General features: G+C 39.6%; 1 long non-coding RNA gene across 1 annotated transcript; it reads left to right on the top strand.

Moving 5' to 3' along the window:
- Positions 1-4,487: 4,487 nt before the first annotated feature.
- Positions 4,488-26,896, top strand: LOC139793678 (uncharacterized). The gene is made up of 4 exons (XR_011724712.1): positions 4,488-5,084; positions 10,951-11,055; positions 12,064-12,128; positions 26,361-26,896. It is a non-coding gene; the product is annotated as an uncharacterized lncRNA (long non-coding RNA).
- Positions 26,897-27,251: the final 355 nt, after the last annotated feature.

The raw sequence follows: 27,251 nt of genomic DNA, 5'->3' as shown, positions 1-27,251 counted from the left end.
GTGAGGGGGGGGGGAGCGCGCTCCGCCTGGCCAATCACCGCCCCCGCAGGCTCTGACGTCAGCGACCCCGGCAACCGCTGGCGCTCGCGCAGTCGAGGGGCTGCGGGGGGGAAGGGCGAAGCGGGAACGAGGGGGGAGAAGGGGAGGGAGAGTGGTGGGAAGGGGGGGGGCGCCTGTCTCACCGCGCTCGCGCCCTATCCGACTCCCTGCCCCTTCCCGTTCCCCTGCCTCTCCGCCTCCCGGCGCCGCGCAGCTCCCGCGCCCTCCCCGGGGCTGCTGGAGCTTCATCCTTGCCTCCCAGCACCCTGGGGAACGTCTCTGTGCTGAGTCTCCACGCACACCTGCCCTGGCGCTGGGGAACGGCCCCGCGCCCCGCGCCCCGAGCAGCCTTCTCTTAGCGGGGGAGCGGGGTCCTGAGTGAAGGGCGACAGCCGCTCCCCCAGGCCCCGTTACCGGGCGCGTCGGGGAGGTTTTGCAGGGATTTTCGTCTGTCCTGCGCCTGGCACGGCCGGTGCCCGCTCTTCTTCAGGAGATGGATCAGAAAATAACTGCCCGGATGCCGCGCGGGGGTCAGGGGGCCACGGCGGCTGTGGTGCCACCAACACCCCTGTGCCGCTGCTGTCCCCGCTGCCACTCCTGTGCCACTGCTGTCCCCGCTGCCACTCCTGTGCCGCTGCTGTCCCCGCTGCCACTGATGTCCCTGATGCTCAGGGACATGCCTGATGTATTGCACCTCAGCAATACATTGAATTTATTAGCTCCTTAGAATGGGTTTGCTTACTGTAGCCCATTCTACCCTGAAATCATGTCAGTATATTTTCAATCTGAACTCGATTTTAAGATGTTTTCTCTGGACCTTTCATGCTTTCCTTGCTTAAGTAACGTTTCGTATGTATGCACGATGAGAAATTGCATGGAGACTTAGCAGCTCAACAATACAAATTATCTGCATTAAATCACTTTTCTCTGGTGTGCTAAGACTCCCTGGAACACCCCATCTGTTTCATCTCTCTTGAAACTAGGCCTCATAAATAACCCACTATGACAATTATCTCTTTAAGAAAGTTTCACTTTGTTCCAAAAGTGTCCATTAACTGTATCAAGTTCAGAAAGTAGTTTTTCCAATCAAAAAAAAAAATCCCACATGCTAATCCTAAATGCACCTACATTCACCTAAGGCACCATTTATAAAATCACCTACATTCACCTAAGGCACCATTTATAAAATTTATAAAATTTCAGCACAGTTGAGCACTGCCTTGGATATCTTGTGGGGATAGGAAGACTTTAAAATACAAGCTGCATAATTCAGAATAAGGACTTAAACCAACATAACCATTATCAATTTTCCAACTCATAAAGTATAGAGTAGTCTTATGTATTCTCTTCTGTTGAAACTGTTCCCTTTTGCATAAACTATTTAAATATTAATTAGACTGATATTTAAACTCATGTTTCCATATCCCATGTGCATGCCCACTGGGCTGTTAGGATCATCATTCTGCCTCTGGCTCTGTTTTCTGAAAAGGCATGTAAACCCATTTGCCAGGAAATTATAATTTAACCAACAGCGTCTGATGTAGACTTTTTTAATTCAACCTTCTCAAAAACCAGTGTCTAACTGCTCATTCTGACAATCTGTAAAAAATGCTTGTCCCACTTGATCACAGAGCCAAAAAAAAAAAAATCCTCTTCCAGGGAAGGACAAAGTAAGAGAAAGTCATGGGCTATTAAATTTATCAGCTGCTTTGTTTTACTGGAGTCACTGAACCTGATATAGATCCATTTTATGCCTCTTTTGCCCTATTTCTTATTATTTCTTATTCTTACTATTTTCTTATTTCTTATTCTGTTCTGTTGTGTACTCTGTATTCATAAATTCTGATTTTTACCTGGTGTATCTAGATCCTTCTTGCTTTAATGCCTCAAGCTTTATTGCTCAAAAAGACCAGATTTTCATTCTTACATACACATAAGATTGTAGAACAAAGTTTCAAGATGCAAAGTATCCTCAGAAAACAGGAGCAAATGAAGAGTTCAATAAGGCAGTCTTATTTTTAAACCAAGTTAAATATTATTTTTAGATGTGAGATTAACAATACTCTATTCCCATAATAAACACTTCCCGAACTCCCCTTCTGAGTCATTCTGTATTTCTGTATCTGCTCCATTTTGTCTTCTTCTAAGCCTCCTTAGTTTAATTGATCTAGTGCAATGATTAGCCTTGAAGAGAAATTTTTTTTATTTTGATCGTATTTTTCCTCATTCAGAATCTGTTATGATGAATGACAAAATCCATCTCTGCTGCTCTTGTTGAAACTGTTAAAACGACCATAAAGAACCTGATAAATGCAGGTCATCTATTTGGTTCTGCTGATACTAGGAAAACCTGTCCTAAGACTTTTGTTTTAGGGCACCAATTGCAGGACTCTTGTGGCTTCAATCCTTTTGAGAAAACCAGCCCATGAGAGCTACTTTGAATCAAACATATTGAAATTCTTCAGAGAAATCCTGGTTTATTTCAGTCAAGATTTAAGAATAATAGGAGAAAAAATGCACTGATCATAATGGGATTATCATTCTTTAAAATACATATTTAAGAGATACCTTACATTTGTCAGCATACCTAAATTATTCCAAGTGGTTTTAACAATGTGGGACATTTGAATACTCATTTTCACTATCCTTAATCCATTATAAGAGAATCTCCATTATTTGGCACCACCTCAAAGCATATGGAGAAAAAGAGGGTTATCAGGAGTAGTGAGCATGGATTCACCAAGGTCAAGCCATATTTGATCAACCTGATAGCCTTTTCTGATTACATAGCTGGGTGGGTAGATGAGGAGAGGACAGTGGATGTGCTCTATGTTGACTTCAGCAAGGCATTTGACACCATCTCCCATGGCATCCTCACATCCTTAAGAATTATGGATTGGGTGATTGGACAATGAGGTAGATTGGGAACTGGCTGAGGGACAGAGCTCAGAGAGTTATGGTAAGGGAGGAGTTACAGCAAGTCCAATTGGAGGACCATGTGTAGTGGTGTTCTCCAGGGGTTGGTAATGGGGTCCAGCTGTATTCCATATATATTTTAGGCTCTGAGATTAGTTTAAATGTTTCCATGTATGCCAAGAAAAAATACTGAAATTTTGGGAAGAAAATGCTAAAAGTGCTATTAAAATGTTGTAAGCACCACTGTAATAGTGACACATCTTCTCATTCTTCTGTTTTCCTCTTGAAAGTCATGAGAAGTTATTTTTTCTTGGTGAGTCATCAGAGTCCATCCCGCTTCTCCAACATTTCAAATAATCCAAATCACACTAGACTTCCACAATATCAAATAAATCAGTTAAATTAAAGCTCAGTTCTTTCTCCTGGTTTCAGAGAAATCCTTAAAATACAAACCAAACATAATCAAAATTCAAAAATGCTTTCCTCGTGAGCCTGCAATGATCTACACGAGAAATATCTGGTGAGCAATGGTGAATGGAGAAATATCTGGTGAGCATGCAATGACTGGTGAGCTGGGTGACCACTGGTGGAGATTTAAATCTTGGAACTGCAAGCTGACACAAATGTAAGGGAGAACACAGAGGGTCATACACAGCTTTTTCATTACAGTCTAAAACTACTAATGTTGGAAGGTATTAGTAATTTTGTCTGTGACTCAGACATGACATTTAAATGGCTAGAGGATCAGAGAAAGGTTTTTAATTCTGTATGTAGTCTACACAGCTGTGCAGCTCCTTTTCTTTTAGAATATGGAGAACGGTGAACACAAGGATGGCATTTTCTTTCTCTGCCTCAAGTTTGTTTTCACATGCAGGCAGGTATCACTGAATCAGGTACACTCGGTCACAAAGCTCTGCAAACTCAAAAGGAAAGAAGGATATACAGAAATAATTTGTTTAAATAAATCTCTGTTCTGACACTAATTGACAATAGCACCTAAGGCCTGAGGCATGAACCAGTTATTATTAGCATTTTTAACAGCACTGAAAGACCAACATGCTTCATAAGCCCAGTAGGATTCACATGATCATATTCTGAATAGCTAAACAGCCTGTGATTTCAATGTCTCAAATGAATAGAAGACATCTAGGGGAAAGAGCTTATTAAGGGACCACCCCTTTTCTTCCTGAAGATAAAGCCTTATCTCCAGCAATTCAAGAGCCTGACTGCTTTGCAGTCTATTGCAGTTTTCTATTCTGGCTCTTTCGTTTAGGTGCTCTACCTGTTTTTGTGTGGTAACAGTAGTTTGTTAACAAAGCTGAGTTAAGAGTTTCCTGAGCCCTCCCCCAGCCCTGGTGCTTGTTCCCACCTCTGCACCACTGCTCACTCACTGCCTCCTCAGCTGCCTTAATTCAGCTCTTTGTGGGTGACATTATAAATCAAAAGGCTGAAGCGATCCAGTTGTGGGTTTTTTTCTCTTTAAATAAAAAAAAGCTGTTTGCACACACATCCGTACACAGACGCACATGAAACCTCAGGTTTATGTCAAGGATCCAATTTCCAGCACAACCCCGAGCAGCTGCCTCGGCACAAACACGGGGACAGCGAACTGCGACGAAGGAGCAAGAACGAGAGGGCAGAGCAGGCAGGAAACTGCCCGGCTTAAACTGGCTTTCCCATTGGAAAAAACCCTTTGTGTAACTACACCCGGAGAGCTGAAAGCAAGCTGTTCCCCCAGCAGTGAGGCTGAGCAGTGGAGGGAGGAATTCTGTTTCACAGCTGGCAGGAGCACTGGAGGACTCGCACCGGAAGAGGCTTCGCCTGCACAAGCGGCGAACGGGATGCAGTCACCCTGCTCCGAGTGAGGGGTCCTGTCGTGGCTGTCCTGCTAGGCAAGTGGCCTGGTTGTTGCCTTTTTTTTCTTAAGGGATTTTTTTGTTTTTTTAAAAAGCCGGATCATTTTGCAAATGCAAGTTTAGAGCATAGCCACAGAAACAAACGAATGGAGTGGAGACCGAGGGGAGGTAACATCCAGCGTGGCAGCAGGAAAAGAAGGGGAGACGGCGTCACTTTATAGCAGCCCTTCCTACTGAAAGATTTGTAAGGAATATGCCATTTGTGTAGACCAGGTAGGCCAGACATAAGTCAAACTAATGAAAGAGAAATGTGGGAATGGAAAGAGAAGCAAAAGCAACAGAGCTAAAACCAGAAAGTCATTACAGTCCATCAGACATGAAAGAATATTATTTAGGAAATAGCTGATTTGTGCCTGGTCTGGGCAGCTCAGTCTTCTCTTGAAGCAGTGTTGATCTTTTTTTCTTTTCCCTCATGTTACATCATTAGTGCCAAAACCCAAACACACCCTGCCTACTGAGCGTGACTTACCCTGTGATGCTATTTTCCGGACTGAAAAACTACCTGGAACCACATTAACATTATCCAAGATGACTCACAGACTGTGGGATAGGAAAAGAGGGTTCATTTTCAGAATATCAGCCATATCCTAATAGTATAAAGCCAACATATGAGAGCCTTGATCATTATAAATGGCATTTTCCAGCATAAATGCACAATGCTTTGTTGCATGACATGAAAATAGCCTGCCATCATATTTTAATATGTATTTTCCCAAAGAAGAATGTCAACACGGGGAAGCACTGTCTTAGGCAGAAATTTAGGAAGCACGAGAATTAAAAGATAAAACAAAATCAGTGATTAGAAGGCTTGTGCCATCTTTTTAAATGATATATTCTTGACACCTTTCAAAATGATCTGTGGCTTAAACTGCAAGTGGATGGTTTCCAATGTCAATTGTGTTATTACTATTCCAAGAACAACATCCTATTTACATATGGAGATGCCCAACATACACAAACTGAAAACCTGTGGACAACTTTTAGAAATACGTACAGCTCTTTTAAATTTTTTATCCAGGGAATGTTACTCAAGTTTTCCAGAATGAGAAATCTTACTGTATGGATGACACTGATGATTGCTAGAGAGCAGCATACCTAAGGATGCTGTGCAGATGATTATAATTCCCATAGTCCATAGCAAAAGAACAGTGAAAACCAGGGATTCTCAAGACTGCATTCACTATGTTGTCAAGACACTTGTGTTAATCTTTCCCTACAAATGCAAAGTAAGAAATATGGTTTTGAAATGTCAAAGGTCTCATAGTTTCGCAGTGGTGGTGTAGATTCCTTTTGTTCTGTTATGTGGTGACTATCAAAGACTGTTGGAGATGGTTCATAATGGGATTTTCCTTAGTTGTATTTGACACCTTAAGTATTGTTTAGCAGTTTGCTTTTACTTGTGTTTGCTGAAGCAATTAGTATATCTTATTTATTTCTGGTAAATTTTCCTTAAATTGCTATGTAATATTTTTCAAAATTAACTCACCACCAGGGGGCAAAGAACTATTTATCCGGATGTAGCATTTTATATCGGTTTCATAGATGCATGACACTTCCAGGTTCTTTTCTACTTGAAAGTGATTGCAGATGTGAATAAAAAAAGTATTCAGACCTAAAAATACACCAGAGAGACATTTCTACAATTTTTTCCAACTTTGAGCCCTGTAATGTTAAGGCAATAGCTGGGAGAGCAAACTGGAGGACCACAAAGAGGTGGCACAAGATGGCTGCTTCGTGTGAGCTGCCTCAGTCCTCTGTGTGCATGTGGTTTTATCGTGTCTCTGCCAGGGCATCGCCCTGTGTCTGGTACAGGAAAAACAGGAGCCATCTAAGCATTAAATAAAAATTAAAGCATTAAATAAGGCAACAATAGTAATTCAGTGATACCTGCAATGAGTATCCTGACACAGCTATCCTATTCCAGTTTATTTTTATTCACTGCACGAGTCTTTCAGTTCTGTTCTGTTCCTGCTTGGTCCCTCCTTGTATTCTGTGCTTTACCACAGAGAAGCGACTGTTAGGAGTAATTAAAAAAAGTTGTTTTGGCAAACGAAAAAAAAAAAGTTTTAAGTATCATCACAGAATTTGCATATTGTCATGAACAGATAAAATCTCAGGTGATAAAATTCCATTTGCCAGTGCATAATGCAAATCTGTTTATTGAAACAGTCATTGTGTATGTTTGTGAAATTTGCTGAGATACCATCCCAAGAAAGGAAGATACTAGCACCATAAAATGTTAGAGAAAAACAGTCAAATCAACAAAACAGTCAAATCCAAAACAAAAAAATACATCACAATAAAGTTAATTAGGACATGTAACTATAACCATGCACTTCTGGGCAATCAGAAGTACAATATGTCAACAGTATGAGGAAAGAGCATGTTACAGAAAGTATGTGTAGGAATTGGTCATGGACACCATTTAAGTTTTGAGATATCAATTCAATAAAAGGATTGAGTCCATTCAGAGAGTTAATTGAAAGCAAATGAGAAATGAGCATAAGATAAAACATTTACTCAAGACTGTACTATAGAATTTCTTTGTGGTAAATTGCTGTCCAGTTAAAAATTGAGGATAATACTTTGAAATTTTCTCAGGATGTTCAAAATGTTTTCTTCATACAATAAAGGTAAATTTCAAGTGATACAGTTTTCTCATTTCAGTCTTCCATTAACACTGTTGGCAGGCTGTTGCTGCACAGTGCTAAACCAGAAAGACCATCAATATGATGGACACTTACACTTATATTTCTAAAAAAGATCCTGTAAAAACTCCTCAAATTCCATAATAAATATAACAGTGAAACTAACTGCAATTGGAAAAAAACCAAACAGTGATGTCAGAGGAATTTCAGTCTGTGCAGATACCAAAAAGAAATTTCTAGGAAGGCCAGACTGGATTGGTTAATCACAATTACACACATAGCAGAAAAAGTCCATAGCTAGAAACTAATATAAGGAAATAAGACTTATTATTCCTTTAATATATTTACCAAAAGGACGCCTTTGAAATTTTACCTACAGCTATGTATGCAAACCCGTATCTTCTAAAATAAGCATTCTAGTGTGTGATATAGGTTTTTTTACACTTACATGATGTAAAGTAGAGATATGTTTACTTCTTGCAGTCACTTGCTTTTATAAAATTAAGAGTTTGATGTTAAACATATCACAGCACCTTGGTGCTGGTAGATTATATTTGAGTTTTCTTCAAGTCATAAAAAATGGCCAAAATCCTTCCTATACCTGTAGAGTTGTGGCTTCTGTTTGCTCTCAAGAAATATAATTCAGGAAATAGAGCAGGACAAGTTACAACTTCAAAGCCTTATATTAAACAGATTACTATCCTAAAGCACTTTCTTTGCCAAAATTCTGAACTACAATTTCTCACAGAATTGCCAGTACAATTCCTCCATAAGTAACCTCTCCAGTAAGCAGTAGTCTTTAAAAGAGCTTTAACAGCTCTCAACAATGTGGCATTTTCATTGTTGGTGTTACCAGATTTTGCTGTGGAATAAATTTCATTCACTACATCATAGCCTAAAACATTAGAAAAGTAAAAATAAACATTTCTCATAATAACAACCTGTCACTGAAGAGAAAAGGTGTCCTAAAGTGGAAGAATCCAATTAGTCCACATCTTAGAGAAAGAAATGGATCATCTCTGGAGTTCTCCCGCAGCATTATATTTTTAAACAGCATGTCTGTTGTGAAGTCATTTACAGTCCTCCTTAAATATTATTTGTTACTTAAAATATTAAACTTCTAAATTCTGAAATCAAATATCTAAGCTTGTCTTGCTGCTTACTTTTCTCAGAATCACTGTAATTGTGTAGAAATATTTCATGTTCTGTCTATGCATTTAATCAGTTTTTCTTTCTCTTGTATTTGCATTATCTCACCTCCCCTGTGTCTACTATGCTGTGCTACCAAATAAATATTAAATCTGTTGTACTCTTTTAGTGCTTTTTAACTAGGCATTCAATTCACATAACAAATACTTCTGTGGGCAAATATTAGGCAAGGAATGCATAGTACAGAATGTTATTTAGCAAAATATATTTAATAAATTTGATCAAGTGCAAGGTATAAATATTGACTTTGTCTTCATGTGGCATGTACAGGAAAAAAAATCACTTAGTGGATGCTCCAGATACATATTCTTGGTCACTGGCAGGCTGAAAAGGGAGCTGCAGAGCATAGAGTAGAAATTTCACTGTGACATTATCTGGATCCACTTTTATGTGAATCATACTACTGAGTCATAATTCCAGCACAGAGTATCAAAAAGTTACAAGACAAAAAAGACTACATTTAATAGCTTTTCAGTGGCTAGGTGATCTCACAAAATCAAAATTAGGGGTGAAAAGTGGGTAAAGCAATCACCTTTAATAGCTATGCTAATGGGTGCAATAGTTAGATCCGCTAATTTGTTTCACTTGTTCTGCAGAGACCAAACAGATCCTCTTTTCTCTTTTGACCTATACTGCAAGCTCCACAACTCTCTTATACCCTGCAAATATTAAGTAATTTGACGTCAAAATCCCTTGCTTGCCTTTAGGATATCCTTGGACGTAAATATTGATGTTAATGAGCAGACCTCTTGTCCTTATTAATTTATCCCAGATTTGCTTTTATAGTAAAATTCTGTATTTCAACTTTATTTTTGTTATAAAATAGTTCTTTTGAGACAGTAAACAAGCATCAGACTAGCAGAGTTTTAATGAATGCTAGATTGAAGTGCTGTTACCTCTGTCTACAGGCCAGCGATGGACTCCATTATATCACTTAAGCACCATTTATTCTTGGAGCATGTTAGAGGAAAGGGCAGAAAGAATCCTCTCGGCAGTACCTCCTGCTGGGTACAGGCTGCCCTCCCACAACTCCCATGTCAGTGGCAGATAATATATGTGCCACAAGCCACCAGTGATTGCAGTCCTGTGGAACACAGGACTAGAGATGATATCACGTCTAAAGGCAGGATGGTCCCAGTTACCTGCACTGCCTGTGCACACTTCTGTGCATCACAGCAAATCACAGACCTGGCAGGTGAAGCACATCCCCTGGGCACATCCCCATGAGTTGCAGCTGTGGGGCCAATTGCTCTCAACATGCAGGAGAGCTTCTGTCCTATGGGATGATCACGCAATCAGAACTTTCATTCTGGGTGCTCTGTGTTGCAAGGCATGTCCATCAGTCCTAGCTAGGACAGAGATGAAGAGCCCTTTGGATGCCACAGCTCATGGCAGGTTTAGAAACAACCTTGTCCTAGTATTTTGCTGAAGCTTTACATTGAAGAAAGCAGTATACAACAATGAGGTTTAATGCTTAAAAGATTAACTGTGGGGTTTTGGGTGTCTGCTTTGATTTGGAATGATTTTTACTTATCCCTTGGACAAATATGTGACCATTGGCCTGGTCTGGTTTCCCAGGAGTATTAAAAAATGTAACTTAGGCCTTTCTGCAATCAAAACCAAGCTAACTTACCACAGCTGTGCTCCATGCTCAGCTCAATGCTAGACTCTGCCCCCATTTCTCTGTTCTTTTCCATTTCAGTTTCTTTTCCATTTCTCAGGAGCACCAGATTAAAATTCATCAAAACAGTGGCACTTCCATAACTGTGGTCCTTCTCATCTGCACCAAAATCCCATCACCTCTGCTGTCTTTTTAAAGTACAGGAATATTGAAAACAAAATCAGTCTGGAGAATTACACAGGTGCAGCAATGGGTCCCTCCTGAGCTGGAATTTCCACCTGTCTTTATAGAAAATGTTACATACTGTTGGAAATAGCTTTCTAAAATTTCATTCCGTGGCTCACTGCTGCAGATAATAAGCTGTTAATTTACATTACAAAGTATGCTTCCCTCATGGAAAAACTATTCAGCAAACACTTTGCAATAGTATATACAGAACAACTAGACACATCATCTCTTTCATAGTAAGAACTGTACAAAATAGCAATGGCAGCCAAGGCAAACTGTAAGCGGTGGTCATGACACTCTCCTGGCTGCCATTTGAATACATCTCAGTTATCATATAGTTGATTCTGTCACTCTTTAACCTGTATTTTTGAAGGCTGCCTCCTGAAACTGCACCTCGCTCCAGAAAATCTTGGATATGACATCAATCTACGTGCCCGTCAACAGAGTGATCTTGACCTAAAGGAGAGAAATCAAACAGGTCAGCTTAAATGTCTAAATTGCCTTTAGCCTTCAGCTCTCAGCCAGGGAGCTGTAATTACCATGAAATACCAGGGGAGGCACTTACCATGTGGTTTTTTTTTTTTTTTTTTTTACTTCTCTGTTATACTTAGAGTTATGACAGATTATACTACTGTTACTATAAAGCAGTGTTTCCCTAGTGAAAAACTAAACTTTTATAAACTATTGTTTTACTGCCTGGTTTTGTTTTCACCAGCAAGTCATCAAAACTTTTGTTAGAAGGAGAGAGAAGCATAAAGATTTATACTGGAAAAAAAAGAAAAAGGATTTTGCAGCTGAGGAATGAGCAAATTGGATTTTATTGTTTTCTAGTTACATTTTGCTTTTTTCCTGAACTATAAGTGAAACAAAGTGGTAGTATCTCAGCTATAATGATTTTAGAAATACAGTGTTTAATTAAATCTTTTTATAACAAAGTATTGTACCTGAAATCTTTGAGTTCTAGTAGATCTGAGGCTTGCCAAGTTTGCGTCAATTAGGACATCAGTCATTCTAAAACTGAAAGTAGTTTTCTGGAATATCTCCATAAAATCCAACATTGAATAACTTAAATGAATGTAAGAACTTCTCAATATTAAAGCATTATAAGTCAGTTTTTAATTTTGCTCTTTCATAATCTGTGCACAAATACACTATTTCATTCCTGCCTCACTTAACTTCAGAAATAGTTTTAAGTATGTAACACATAAGAACATTAAATAACACTCATAGTATAAGGCACTTCAAGAAGCATTCTGGTTTCAAGTAGGTGTCGCTCCACCTGATGGAGTAGAACATGAGGATCTTTCCCCAGCATTAGTTTCTCTTTAGTTATAGGCATGATATATTGTACTTCTAAATCTTGATTTGTAGTTTTGTTTCACTGCCGCCTCAGAAGATGATGTAGTAGCAGCAGTGGTAGTACTATGAGTGCAAAAGATATCTTAGAGAAACCAGTAACAACTGCATTATGTTTGTAAATTTTCAGAGATACACAAGACAGCTGTTAAACAACACTGAAAAAAATTAAGAATACTCCTCAGTTACAGGAAAGTAAGGCTGAAGAGGTAGCATTTTCGTATAAGAAATAAAAAAAGGGATATGTGATGCTTCATATGTATTAAACTGTAAATCCATAAAGAAATGCAATTGCAAAAGAAAACTGAAGACTAAAGAGAAGTCCACAAAACACAAGCAAAGTGGATTAGTAAGAATTCACAGAAAAGATCTTGCAGAGGTTTGAAATAAAATTTACACCAAAGCAGCCTTTGGGCAAAGCCATTATGTAGGTAAGAAGTAAAATAATTCTGCAGAAGCCTGCAGATGAGAGCTGAAGAGAAGCAAAGAAGAGGTAGGAGTAATAAATCACAGCAGATGTTTTGCAAGAGACTGCTGCATGCAAAGACTGGATTACCACTTTGAATATAAAAAGACTGCATGCTATTAACAGTTGGGCACATCACACAAGTAATATTATAGAAGTTACAACAAGACCTTTGAAATTAAAATATAATTACATTGAACACAAACAAGAAAAACTCATCTCCTAGGAGTTCTGCTGTGGTCAATATCAACTGCAAGCCAAGGCAAGACAAAAAAGTTAACATATTTAAAATACAAAGCCTTGTGTCTTTTTAGGACTGGAAATGTAAAATGCTAGATAGTAAAGTAAATGCTGAAGAAAAACACAAGTTCAGAAAGCAAATATGCGAAGATAAAACAGCATAATGAAATGGATAACTGAATAAAGAAGTAACATAGGAAAGGTATCTTATCTGTTAACTCTTGAGATATGTGGTTGAATGTCACTCATAGTATCAGCAAAACTACATCCAAACACAGTTATCCAGACAATTTTTGTCTTGGATGGAGGGACTCAATATCAAAGGTATGACAGCTCAGTCCTACAGAAGTCATTTGCCCAACTGGGAGAGAATTCTGACACTACTTAAGAAGGTAGATAGGATGAGTATAAAACATGAAACCGAAAAGAGGTAGTATATAGGAGACTGTTTATAAAGACTACCATTTCCTTTTGCTCTCCTGACTAAAATAACTGGAAGGCTGATTTCACTGAGAAATGAAGAAAAGAACAAGATTTCGAAAGTGTCCTACCAAAGATATAAAGACAAGCTCACAAGGCAATGAAGAGCAAGCCCCTGACACTAAGAAACTTTAGGGAGTTTCAAAAACATTCAGTGAATCCCTGTGGAAAATGCTACATTTGTTGACACAGCATGGGTGTGACTTTCAGGGGCATTTCAAACAAACTGATAAAAAAGTTCTGTCCTACAAATTATCATCGTACATCAGCACATGCTGCATGTGCCAGATCAAATCTTTGCTGCTGTTTATCAGGGTATCACCAACCAGGATAAACAGGTAAAGTGTATTCCAGAAAGCCATTGCCTACTGCTGACTGGAGGCAAACTCAGCACTAGGAGGTCTTGGCACGGAAAGGAGTGTTTTAGAGCACTGTGCCAACAGCTTTGAAATACTGGAGAAAAACCTGCCTTAAGCCATGGAAGAATCACTACAGTCATACATTGTCTTGCCTACTGAATGACTATGGTAATGAAAGAAATTTCTGGGAAGGCATACTCCCCAAACTGAAGAAGCAAAAAAACTCTCTAACAGGCACTGTAGAGTCTAATCAGCTCTGGGGCACAAAGACTTGTACTGCCTGTGGACATCAAAGACATAGGGGACAACCTCTGGCTGGTGGTAGAGGATGTTCACCAAGTTGATTCAGTAGATTTCTTTAAAGGGACATAAACTGAAACTGTCCTTGTTAATCAAAGGAAGACTTTAAAATTAAGGAAAGATTGAAGAGGCTTGATCTATACAAGGAACAGGTCTTAAGTCCACATAAAATTCCTTTGGCCATGTTAGGCTGGAGGAGCAATGCAGTAATGCAGCTCCCTTATCAAGAAAATGAGTGAGAGACTTTCAGTTTGCTGTTGTGTCTTAAAGAACACCGTGGTAGCAGATCCTCCTGGAAAAAGCTCCTCCCTTTTCTCTGTCCTGTTTCAAAAGGACAGGTATAAAGCACCTATAATCTTTGCCTTGTGTTTTTGCTTATGGAGTAACAAGCTCCTCCAGGAATATTTAACAAAAGAGAGGAAAGCCTTCTTATCTCCCTGGGAAGAAGAGAAAGAGCTCATCAGCTGAGTATTCTGATTTAACCTCTGAAAGACTTTCAGTGTAAAGGAATGCTCAAATTATAAAGGTAAATGTGGCCAAATCAATAGCCAAATCACTTAATGATACAAAGGAAGTTGGTAAACCCTAGGACGAACCAGAAACTATTTAAAGAGAGACAATATCAGATGCAAGGACCCCTCTATGAATGAGTCTTGAAGCAACAATATGAGTATCATGGATTTCAGCAATGTGAGAGTCATGGTTGCTCTGGAGACTCTCATGAGTTGCTGCTCCAAACCAGGAGGTCTTGGAAGATGTGGTCTCAGCCAAAGGTGAAGAACCAACCTTCTTAAGCCTACATCTAACCAAACCATACCTTAGGATCCAGCAGTCTCTTTGCCAAAAACTTTTTTCTTCTTTCTGTTTGTAGGAGCATGAAATAATCCAAGAGCTGTCAGCTGAGCAGTTAGTTCTCAAGGCTGTTGGACTTTGTGGAATCCTCTGATTTTCTCCTTAAGTGGTCTCAGAGATAAAACCAGTGATCCCCACATATCCAGGACTTGAATCAGTCTTTGAACATCTTGCCAGGGATGGGCATTTCCCCCCAGCAGGAAAGACAAGAAACAGCCATCAGAAGTGGAAAAACAGGTTCCCCAGGGGAAAATTCAGCAGTCTATGCCAAGTAAAGGAAGCAGGGAACAGCTGGTTGAGTTTTGGGCAAAAAGAAGCTGAAAATTTGAGCAAAGTTTATATTTATATATATTTATATTGAGATGGAATTTTAAAAATCTCTGCTTCATGTTATTTACATATGCATAATGCATATATACACATAACTATGTGTGCATGTATACATTACAGAATCTGTAGAGAAGCTATTTCTATAAATTATTATATATATGTATACAAAGATTTTAAAAATTATCTGGGGCCTTGCTTCAAATCAGATGGGCTACTACGATAGGGCTACAAAGTCCTTCAACACTAAATTCCTGGAATAAAGGTGGGGCTGGGTTTGTGCATCTGCCACTTGTATAATTTTGATTCCTCGTCAGTACATGACAATGTAAAGGCAAATCTAGATAGGTACTCAAAAGAGAAAGCCAAGTTCACAGCAAATTGACAAAAATCATACATACAATAAGATAAAAAAAATACTGGTGAAGTATGTCAAATGAAAAGACTAGAACCTGATACTGGAGACCAAAATATTGAGCAAAGTATTTTCACATTGTAATCCTCATTGATTAGAAAATTCTATCAAAGTAGTTAAAAGGTGATTTTAAAAATACCTTGGAGCTGTGACAGCTATTTAGCTCAGCTAAATTACAGAGCAGAATTCTTGAAACTCAGATTGTCATCTGCTAAAATATCTGATAGAAATCAATATGACTACCTGGCTATGTAACCATATCACAGAATCATAGAAAGTTAGGGGTTGGAAGGGACCTCAAAAGATTGTCGACTCCATCCCCCCCTGCCAGAGCAGGGTCACCTACAGCAGGTCACACAGGAACATGTCCAGGTGGGCTTTGAGTGTCTACAGAAAAGGAGACTCCACAACCTCCCTGGGCAGCCTGTGCCAGGGCCCTGTCACCCTCACAGTGAAAAAGCTTTTCCTTATGCTTACTCAGAAGCTCCTCTGCTCCAGCTTGCACAAACTGTTTTTGGATATCACTGAGACAAGCCTGGCTCTGTCCTCCTGACACTCACCCTTTACATATTTATAAACATCAATGAGGTCTCCACTCAGTCTCCTCCAAGCTGAAGAGCCCCAGCTTCCTCAGTCTTTCCTCAGAAGGAGATGTTCCACTCCCTTCATCATCTTTGTGGCTCTGTGCTGGACTCCAAGTAGTTCCCGGTCCTTCTGAAACTGAGGGGCCCAGAACTGGACACAATATTCCAGATGTGGCCTCACCAGGGCAGAGTAGAGGGGGAGTGGCACCTCTCTCCACCCACTAACCACCCCCCCTCTAATACACCCCAGGATGCCATTGGCCTTGGCCACAAGGGCACATTGCTGGCTCATGGTCATCCTTCTGTCCACCAGGACCTCCAGGTCTCTTTGCTCTACGCTGCTCTCTAACAGCTCAGTCCCCAGCCTATATTGGTACCTGGGGCTGTTCTTTCGCAGGTGCAAGACTCTACACTTCCCCTTGTATTTCATTAAATCTCTCCCTGCCCAACCCTCCAGCCTGTCTAGGTCTCATTGAGTGGCAGCACAGCCTTCTGATGTGTCAGCCACTCCTCCCAGTTTTGTGTCATCAGCAAACTTGCTGACAGCACACTCTGTCCCTCACCCAGGTCACTGATGAGTATGTTGAAGAGTGCTGCTCCCAGTACTGACCCCTCTGGGACTGCACTAGATGCAGGCCCCCAACTGGACTATGTCCTGTTGGCTACAATTCTGACTCCTTTCCTTTAACCAGTTCATAATCTACCTCACTGCCCAATCATTCAGACCACATTTCCTCAGTTTATCTGTGAGGATGCTGTAGGAGACAGTGTCAAATGCTTTGCTGAAATATAGATAAACCACATCTGCTGTACTACTATTGTCCATCCACCTGGTAATATCCTCATAGAAGGTTGTCAGGGTGGTTAAGCATGACTTTCCCTTGGTAAAACCATGTTGACTGCTCCTAATGACCCTCTTATCCTTGATATGCCCAGAGACAATGTCAAGGATAAGTTGTTCCATCTTCCCTTCCCAGGGATGGAGGTGAGTCTGACTGGTCAATATTTACCCAGGTTCTCCTTCTTACCACTTTTGAAGACTGGAGTGACACTTGCTTTTCTCCAGTCATCCTCAGGCACCTCTCATGTTCCCCATGGCTTAAGATGATGGGGGGTGGCCTAGAAATGACTTCTACCATCTTCCTTGGCATCTGTGGGTGCATCCCCTCTGGACCCATGGATTTATGGATGTCTGCATTCCTTAACTGATCCCTAACCCACTCCTCATCAACCAAGGCAAATTCCTCCTTTATCCTGACCTCTTCTGGGGCCTCAGAGGTCTGGGGCTCCTGAGGACAGTCTCCAGCAGTATAAACAGAGAAAAGAAGGCATTCAGTAACTCTACCTACTTTGTATCCTCTGTCACCAGGGCACCCTCCTCATTCAGCACTGGGCCTATGTTGCCTCTAGTGTTAGTTTTGTCTGCAGTGAATTTGAAGAAGCCCTTTCTGTTGTCCTTGGCCTCTCTTGCAAGGATTAATTCCACGGAGGCAGCTTTCCTAGTTGCCTCCCTACATCCTTTGACAACAGTCGTATATTGGGTGACCTCATCAATGTTTATAAATATGTAAGGAGTGAGCGCCAGGAGGACAGAGCCAAGCTTTTCTCAGGGGTAACAAGGACAAGAGGCAACAGTTACAAACTGGAGCATAGGTGGGTTCTATATAGATGGTATAAGGAAGAATTGTGAGAGTGACAGGGCACTGGCACAGGCTGCCCAGGGAGGTTGTTGAGTTTCCTTCCCAGGAGACATTCAAAGCCCACCTGGATGCATTCCTGTGTGACCTGCTGTAGGTGACCCTGCTCTGGCAGGGGGGGATGGAGTCGACAATCTTTTGAGGTCCCTTCCAACCCCTAACTTTCTATGATTCTATTATTCCTCTAAAGTGGCCATCCCCTCCTTTCATGGTCTGTAGACTTTCTTCTTCCTCTTGAGTTTTCCCAGCAGTTACCTCTTTAACCATGCAGGTCTTCTGGCTCCCTTTCTTGTTTCCTACCTGCAGGGATGGAAATAAGAACTTACGCTTGGAAGAAGTGGTCCTTGAAAGTTAACCAACTATCTTGGGCCCCTTCTAGTACCCTAGCAATTGCTTGAAAAGCCCAAAGTTGGCTCTACAAGTCCAGGGTTGTGATCCTGCTTGGTATTCTGTTCCCACTGTACAAGATCCTGAACTTCACCATCTCATGGTCTCTGTAGCCAAGGCTACTTTCAACCCTCACCACTTCAACCAGGCTCTCTTTGTTAGTAAGTATAAAATCCGGTGGTGAGCCATCCCTGTTCAAACCTGTGAAAATGCAAGTTCTTTATAAATACCATAAAACCACTAAGTTAAAGTATGTTTAAGCAACCACAAGACAGCATGTTTTAAATATCTATGTAATACATAGCAAAGTAGGAGCTCAAAAGGCAGGAATGTGTCATAGAGATGGTCTTTGACATAGGCAGACTGCAGATGGATAGGAGATATCCACAGCTTCTGATAGAAAAGAAGTAGGGAAATCAATCAGAATCTGAATTTACGGACTCCAAAGTAGAAGGGACTGTAAAGAAGACTAAGGATGATCAGGAAATATGAGAAGAAGAAGCACACAACAACACACAAAGTAAAATTCGGTGGATGCTTACTTGCTCCACTAGAATTCAAGTGGAAGCTCCATAAGAGAGAAGACCACACTGACAATGACTGAGAACTGTTCAAATACACATTCTTCTTCCAGAGAGGAAAGACATACAGGTGGCTGTCCTTTTAAAGGTTACAGCATCCTGCTTTCAGACAACGACTGGTAGGGTCACTTATCATTAGCTGCCTGACAGCAAAGGGGTCCTTCTGTCTCCCTTGCAAATTCCCCCCCTGACCCTTTATGTGAGATTTTTAATTTTTACTTGCAGTAGGAACACTATTAAGAAGAACAGTAAGTTCTCATCTCTTTCACTTGAACATAAGAATATGGATTAAGTTCCAAAATTAAGCACACTCAAAAGATGAAATATTAGTCTTCACTTTCATATTTCTTTTTACTTAGCTGCAAAAATGGGATAATAAACTCAACAATGCAGCTCACATGAGTCATTAGGCTTCATTAAGATTTGCAGATTATATTTTTAGCTACTGAATATTATTATTTTTATCTCCTATGAAGGAATTTAGAATGTCTTTCGACATACTTCTTATCACATTTGTCTTTTTTCTTTCAACTCAGACATTCAGAGCCCTGTTTCTTGAAAGCTCTGTATAATACCTGGGTTGATAACACATCTAGGGGCATTTCTAAGATAGCCCCAAGTGTTTCATGCATACATTAAAATTAACATTCTTTGGTTTAAATTACCATACAACCCAAATCCTACCTTCTTGGCTGTGAACCACAACTGTGTGCACTTTTTCTTTTGATCTGGAGAAGCCTGCAATTTATGAGTCTGACCATCTAAATTCACATTATATGAAAACTACATTTATATAGCATTGTTGCAGTTATGAAAACAAACACTGAAAAGTTAAGTACCAGAATTAGGGCCAGTTTCAGAATAACTTACTCCCCATTCACTTGACATTAATTTCTAGATATCAAAGTCCTGCATTAGGCACTTAAAAGCTGTTTTATAGGACTTGGTCACCTGAATATTACTGTACCTTGCTGTACCTCCATATGTCAGTGCATTTTTTTTCAAATCTTTGTGAACCACACTTCTGCAAAATTCAAAACACACACACCAGTTCCTGAGTGTCATGGGAAGCCCACTGTGTTCCTTACACATGCCTTTTCTCAAGTAATTGAGTTTATTTCTCTGGTGCCAGAATGAAAATGTACCATGGAATTTATGCAGTGTAGTTTTCTTTTTTGCACAATAATATTCTAGACTATGCTGACAATTGTAGAGCTTTAAATCACCAGAAGAACAACTAACAGCTCTTTATAATACCACAAAATAGCTGTATTTTGTTCTGACTGTAAAAGGCTGATGTGAAAATGATAGCTGAGGTTTTACCTCTGGGTTAGTTTTTTCATTTCATTTGTCAGTTTTCAGGCTATTTATTGATGGATTTTCACCACAACATAACAAGCAGTGGCAGTGGTTGAACAGAATCTTGCTTTACAGTGAAAGTTAATATTCTTCATCTTTGGCTAATTTTAAACTTAAGGAAGTTTCTTAGCAAAATAAAAATCACAAAAGTGTTCATTAAAACAAGTAAATATATATATATATATATACATATACATATATCATTAAATATTTTGAGCTCCTTTTTTCTTGCTAGTGCTATTGTCTTTGCAAATTTTTATCTAGCAAAAGCTTACATGAAGGAAGCCCTACCAGGTTATGGGGATAAAATATCTCTCCTACTTACTGGTTGCCCTCTTAGCACTTGGCTTCATTGTCATCATTCCCAGCTGTTGTTCCCTCACATTTTTTTAACCCTAAAATTCTAACAATACAGAGCACCCAGTAATATTCTTATTCTTAACATATTCTCAGTTAAGATCCACTTTATATATCTTAGTGGGTCTTAACTGATACATAGATGCCAGCCTCACCTTTTGCCCATCGTGCAGGTGTGGGAGCACTGGGTAGATGGATTGTTAAAAAAATCACAAGTCCCCACAGTGTGCAGAATCTGCCTCACCCTTGCTCCCCAGCCCTGGCAGAAGAAATCTGAACAAGTGTCTTGTATGCTGCCTTAGCATCCTACCAAAGGCATGAGGAATGGGAGAGCAAGAGCTTATCAAATGGCTGCAAAAACATAACCCACGATGTAAGTTGGAAGCTAACATTCAAAGCTATACCACATTTTATTTTATATTTTGGGAGGGGGTGAAATCAGACTGCCCACATCTGAATCGATGTATTAAAACACCTTTTTGGCAATCTTGAATTTAGATGGGATTTTTTCAAAGTGCTCTTTTCCATTCCCAAATCTGTGGGGCAAACTAGATACTTCATTTAGATGAGCAGCTTTTCGGCATGAATGACAACCACTGTTCATATGGATTTTTATTATGCAGATTAAATACTCTCTAATTACACATAGTGGAATACTTCATAACAGTCTGCTGTGTTATGTCAATAATCCATTACGATATGAATAGAGGCTTGGTAAAACTTCTGCTGAAAGCAAATGAGCACTTATAATCTTGTTGGAGAGAGCACAAGAATCCTATTGACAAGAGCATGACAGGAGGAGTGGCTGAGGGAACTGGGCCTGGTTAGCCTGGCTGAGGGGAGACCTTATCACTCCCTACAAATCCCTGAAAAGAGGCTCTAGTGATGTGGATGTCAGATAACAAGTGACTGGACAAGAGGAAGTGGCCTCAAGTTGTGCCAGGGGAGGTTTAGATTGGGTCCTAGGAAAACTTTCTGTACAGAAAGGGTTGTCAGGTGTTGGAACAGGCGGCCCAGGAAAGTGGTCAAGTCGCCATCTCTGGAGGTGTTTAAAAGATGTGTAGATGTGGTGCTTAGGGACAAGGTTTAGTCCCATGGCAGCACTGAGTCAACAGTTGGACTTACCTATCTTAAAGGTCTTTTTGAACCAAAATGATTCTATGATTCTGTGGTTCTATGATTGCAGCCATACAGTCTCACTAACTTCTCTTGATATCCAGAGAAAGGACCCATGATGCTAAAGAAACATAAATACTACCAAACCCACAGAACTTCGAAACAAAACTTCACTTCTTCCCAGATCTTTTACATTTGTCAGTAGGACCAGCTACACTAAATCCTGCAGTGCTTTATCACTTCTTCCCACAAATAAATTTGAACCTAATTCTCTGCAGGCTTTCAGATCTAGAACAAGGGTGCTGTGCGAGAGAGTACTGATTCTGGAAGAGACTGAAGTGTATCAAAAGAACCCCATGTTCTCTTCCACTCGTTGCTGTCTCCAGTGTCTTCTGTTGCCACCACTCTAGCACTGCATCAAGCAGGCAGGGACATCAGTTCAAAAGGGACAGGAGGACTAAAAGCATAAAAAATGGGAGATGCTCAAAACCATGATAAGCAGAAATGGATACTTAAAAACATTGCACTGACATGAATTCTTACCACATACAAAACAAGTTTAAATCAAATATAAAGTTATTGTCTGACTCACGATCAACAAGAGGAATTAATTTGAGCCAGTAAAACCCATCAGCTGCTAATGCAACAATTTTTTGTTATGGAGGGATGGCAAAATCACTCTACTGCCCACTCTTTTGTGCCTCTCTGCCACCCTCCTTGTCCATTCAAAAAGAAAAGTTCCTTGAGATAAATGTCACAGAGTGGCCTAGTGTGCTGCAGGGTTAGAGATTATGGGATGTATCCCAAGAAATATTATTGCCATAAATATTTCTTTTGGTACTGATATAGACACAGCACTTATATTGATTGGAGAAAAAGGTTTTGGACAAGTGCTTCTTCAGGTCTTAAATGTATCAACCTTCAACACGAGGTGCAAGTGTTATATATTAGCCATGTTAGTCAGATATAGGCACATTAAAGACTGGAGCTAGACAGAACAACTCCTTGGGGAACCTGATGTACCTGGTGTCCCTGCCCATGGCAGGGGGATTGGAACCAGATGATCTATAAGGTCCCTTCCAACCCAAATCATTCTATGATTCTATGAAAATCTCAATTGTGGCACTTCCTAATTTTGGGGTGCTTGATTCTGCAACCTTGGCAATGTTGTTATTATTATTAATGTATGTGTAATATACCTGTATGTTCCATATAAGTGAACAGAGCAGATGCTGAAAGGATATCCCAAAGTTTCAAAGGAATAAATTTGTGGTAGTTCTTGGAAAAAAAGCCTACTTGTTCTCTGCTAAAGTCACTGAGTATATTATGCAAAAATAGCAGGGGAAAAATTACTTGTATGTTGATTCATCATTTATTTGGTTCCTTACACACAGCTGGTACTGCATGTCAGTTGTATTTTATTGGTTAGAAACACACAAGAGTTGGGTGGATCTTTTCACTGGCATTAAGGTAGGTTACATTTTTGCTCTTCTCTCATTAACCTTTATTGCTAGTGTTTTAGTTTACTGAGCCAGAGTTTGTCACTCTATAATCCTGTGTTAAATTAAATAGAATGCTTCTCAGGATGTCTCGTTTCACCATATTCCCTTCTTTAGCTCAGTATTGTAGATTATCACTCATTTTGAATAAAGGAGTCTCCAGATGAAACAAATAACATTTATTTACAATCTAAGAGCAATAAAAGTCCACACAAACAAAAATTTACAGGTTGTTTTTATTTGTTTTTTGATTTCTAAGCCTTTTTTTTTTTTTTTTTTTTTTTTTGGTAGCATTGTTCTGCAGGCAGGGACTTACTTCATTTTAATTAAAGTTGGAATTCCCACAGTAATAATATGAATTTAAGAGCTGAGGCTTTAAAAAACATACTAAATATTCTCATACCCTCAGCTGAATCATGAGTTATCAACACTCAACAGCAGAGCTGTGTGATTCACTGTGGAACTGATTTTACCACGTGGTTCTACAATGCAGCCTATGGATTTTTTTTCATTTTTTTCCATGCATTTTAATACATTCCTTGCTCTTTGGGTACAAATTCCCTTCAGCAAATTCTAAACTTTCTAAACAGCTTAGGAGTTTCACATACATGATATTTAATTTACATTAGCCTTCCAGGGAAATATGTTTTCCTTTTAAATGTGGATATTTTTCTGCTAAAGGTACACACTTCTGAGGTACACTATTCAGTCTCAAAATGTGAGTAGCTGAAGGGCTGAAAATTGGATCTCTATCATCATAAAAAAGAGAGTTCCTGTATAAGACTCAGTGCTTGCTTCTGTCACTGGTTAAGTCAGTAACAGGTATCCACCATTTAAATATTGACACTTTCATTAATAAAAGAACCATTGAAAGTTATTCTAGAATTGATTTGTCTTCAAGCCCTGCAGCTCAAACTCACTCAAAGATCTTAGGTGCATCTTAATGCATTGCTGGGCCACACAATTTTAGAAGGATGCAGAAGTCCTTGGATGCTTCCAGAGGAGAGAACTGGTGAAAGGGCTGTAAGGAATGTCCTGTGAGGAGGGCCTAAGAACTTTGGGCTTGTGTAGTTTGGAGAAAAGGCTGAGAGGTGATCTCATTGCTTCTTACGTTCCTGAGGGGGTGAGGTGGAGAGGGATGTGCTGAGCTCTTCTCCCTGGGATCCAAAGACAACATCATAGAATCATAGAAAGTTAGGGGTTGGAAGGAACCTCAAAATATCATCTAGTCCAATCCCCCTGCCAGAGCAGGGTCACCTACAGCAGGTCACACAGGAACGTGTCCAGGTGGGGTTTGAATGTCTGCAGGGAAGGAGACTCCACAGCCTCCTTGGGCAGCCTGTGCCAGGGCCCTGTCACCTTCATAGTGAAAAATTTCTTCCTAATATTTATATGGAACCACATATGCTCCAGTTTGTAACTGTTGCCTCTTGTCCTATTGTTAGTCACCCCTGAGAAAAGCTTGATCAAAACCATGTTCTGAGACCTCCTGGTTTGGAGCAGCAACTCATGAGAGTCTCCAGAGCAGCCATGACTCTCACATTGCTGAAATCCATGATGATACTCAAATTGTTCCTATCAGACTCAGTCATAGAGGGGTCCTTGCATCTGATATTGACTCTCTTTAAATAGCTTCTGGTTTTGTCCTAGGGTTTACCAGCTTCCTTTGTATCATTAAGTGATTTGGCTGTTGATTTGGCCACATTTACCTTTATAATTTGAGCATTCCTTTACACTGGAAGTCCTTCAGAGGGTAAATTATTGTTACTGGCTATACTTGTTACTTGCAATTATATATATATACACACACGCACACACACGCACACATATATATATATAACTAGATGAGTTTTATGGAGACTGTATCTATTGTCCAAATGTACAGTTGCCAAAACAGAACTATTTTTCAATGAGCAGAATAATCTTGTTCTCTCCTTACTTGGATAATTGGCTAAATAACATAATTCAGCTTCATATTTAAAAAAATGAGAGGTCTATATAAAATAATTTGAAATAAATCATGGCATGCCTGAAGGACTTTGAACAATTAATAATAATAAATAGGCTGCAATTTGTTGAGATAGATACAAAAAGATATGTAGGGAGATGCTGAAGAAGTCAGTGTTGAAACAAGTTTACACTAATAATAAATTTTCTAAAAGAGGCAGTTTGTTAAATGAGTATATGATCTTTTTTAACATTACAAATGTAATCAAAGAGAGGGAAGGGGAAGGACTGTGGCAGTCAAAAAAAAGTAACAATGTGAGATTACTTCAGATGAAATGTAAGGTAATAATATGAGAAAGAGTTATTAAAATCATAATAATCTTCCATTTTTGCAGTTATATTCAAATATGGATATGGTTTAAAATACATTCAAGAACTTAAGACACTGTTGGGATCAGAAGTCTGATACACAGGCTTTGAAAAGGAAGGGGAGCATTTCCCTTAATGTCAGCAACTTTGGATCCAGTCTTTCAAGAATATTGGGATTTGGGATGAATTTAATGTAGAGAGTAATAGAAACTGAAATATATCAAGGAATACAGAATAAGGATAATATAATCAAATAATGGCAAATTCTCCTATAGTGACCCAGTCATGTCAGTGTTTGTGGACACAGGTTAAAGCAAAATGCTTCAAGTAACATTATATTGTTTAGTCTTCCATCATAGCATGAGTATGCACAGACCAGTGGAAGTTCTGGGATTACTCTTTAACATGCAGCCTTCCAAAAACAAAGTAATTTCTGTTCTGTGGATTTTCTTGTTGTTGGAGGACAGGGAGATAGGAAGGCAAACAGTTGAAGAGAGGTCTACATGAAAATATAAAGATATGAAATTTAGTTTTCAAATAATATAATCTTCCCGAGTCTGACGTTCTGGGCATAATAAATGAACAAGCACACAGTGCTTTATGCATAAGCAAAAATAAATCTGTGGAAAGTCCCTGCAATTCATCTGGTCAAGAAGACTTATTAGACAAGGTCAAATTACACGGAAATCAATCTTCATAGATTGAATCTAATTTGTATTAGTAGACAAATGTTTACCATAATTCCAAATCAAGAACAAGACTATGCAGTAATTCCTTCATCCATACTCATGGTCCATCATACCTAGTGATACACAATTGCTTACATAGGCTGTGCTTCTGCTCACTAAGGGGAGCTGCACAGAAATGCTGCTCTAAGCAGAGATATGTAAATAATTTTTGTCCAGCTTTTCAAAACAAAAACAAAAACAAACCAAAAAAAAACCCAACAAAAAACCCAACCATCCTGAGTTCATACAAAGCTATTTTTTTAATGAATTAAAACCAAGCCTAACAAAACATTTTGTTTTCCTTTTTCCTCTCTTGTATATCCAACACGGAGGAGAGTAAGAGTCCTTATTCTCACTTCAACAGATGAGGAATTCCAGCTGATCTCCCATTTCAGAGGACTGGCCTAGACATGGACTTCTGCTTGCAAGTATTCTGTCACCCTGCAACAGCCCTCCTCTTCCTCCACTATGTGAGCTGCACTCAGGTGTGCCCATGAATCCAGTCAAAAAAGCAAAACATCAAAAAAAGGTTTAAGAAATGCCAAACTGATCTATTTCAAATTTTTTGTAATTTGATTTATTTTTCTTTTAAATCTGAAGCTATGTGCCATATCTACCTCATGCTTAAAACTAACTTCGGTTGTCCCCAGATTTCTTTTGGTGGATGAATAAATCATTGAAATCCTGAACCCCAACCTTAGTTATAATTTTTTTTTCCCTTCCTCCTCACTTTCAGTCCTGGTCCAGGTAAAGGCCAAAACAGTCTCTAGTGTAATTTAGTGCACACTAGGTCCCACAAGCCTAAACTGCTCCAAATTACCCTAAGGCAGAAGGCTGCACTGTGTTTCAAGTGTTAATTTGTAGTGCACTGAGAAGCAGAAAAATGTTTGGTGAGAGATACACACATGATGAAATCCTTCTGTAAATTTTAAGACAGCTTCAGCAAGGCAAGCATCCAGCCACCACATCCATAATAAAACTTCCCCATCTCAAGTGGAACTTAAATAAGACTTATGATGTCTTTACACTTTCTAGTATTTCCACAGTGGGCTCAATTCTGATGTTTCTTACACTGGTGTAATTGGTTGGCTTTACAGTGGTGTAATTCTACTGCTGGGAAATGGAGCTGCTCTGGATTTCACCTGGCATCAGGCCTCTCTGAATAGGATGCTCTGTTATCAGCTGTAACATAGTCCTGGGTCACAGGCAGGCACCCACCCTCATGGAGCTAACAGGAGTTATAAGTTTACCCTGC

Source organism: Heliangelus exortis, chromosome 2 (assembly GCF_036169615.1).
Source record: "Heliangelus exortis chromosome 2, bHelExo1.hap1, whole genome shotgun sequence".
Classification (NCBI taxonomy): domain Eukaryota; kingdom Metazoa; phylum Chordata; class Aves; order Apodiformes; family Trochilidae; genus Heliangelus; species Heliangelus exortis.
Note: the sequence above shows the minus strand (reverse complement) of the source record. Positions and strands in the feature narration are given on the sequence as shown.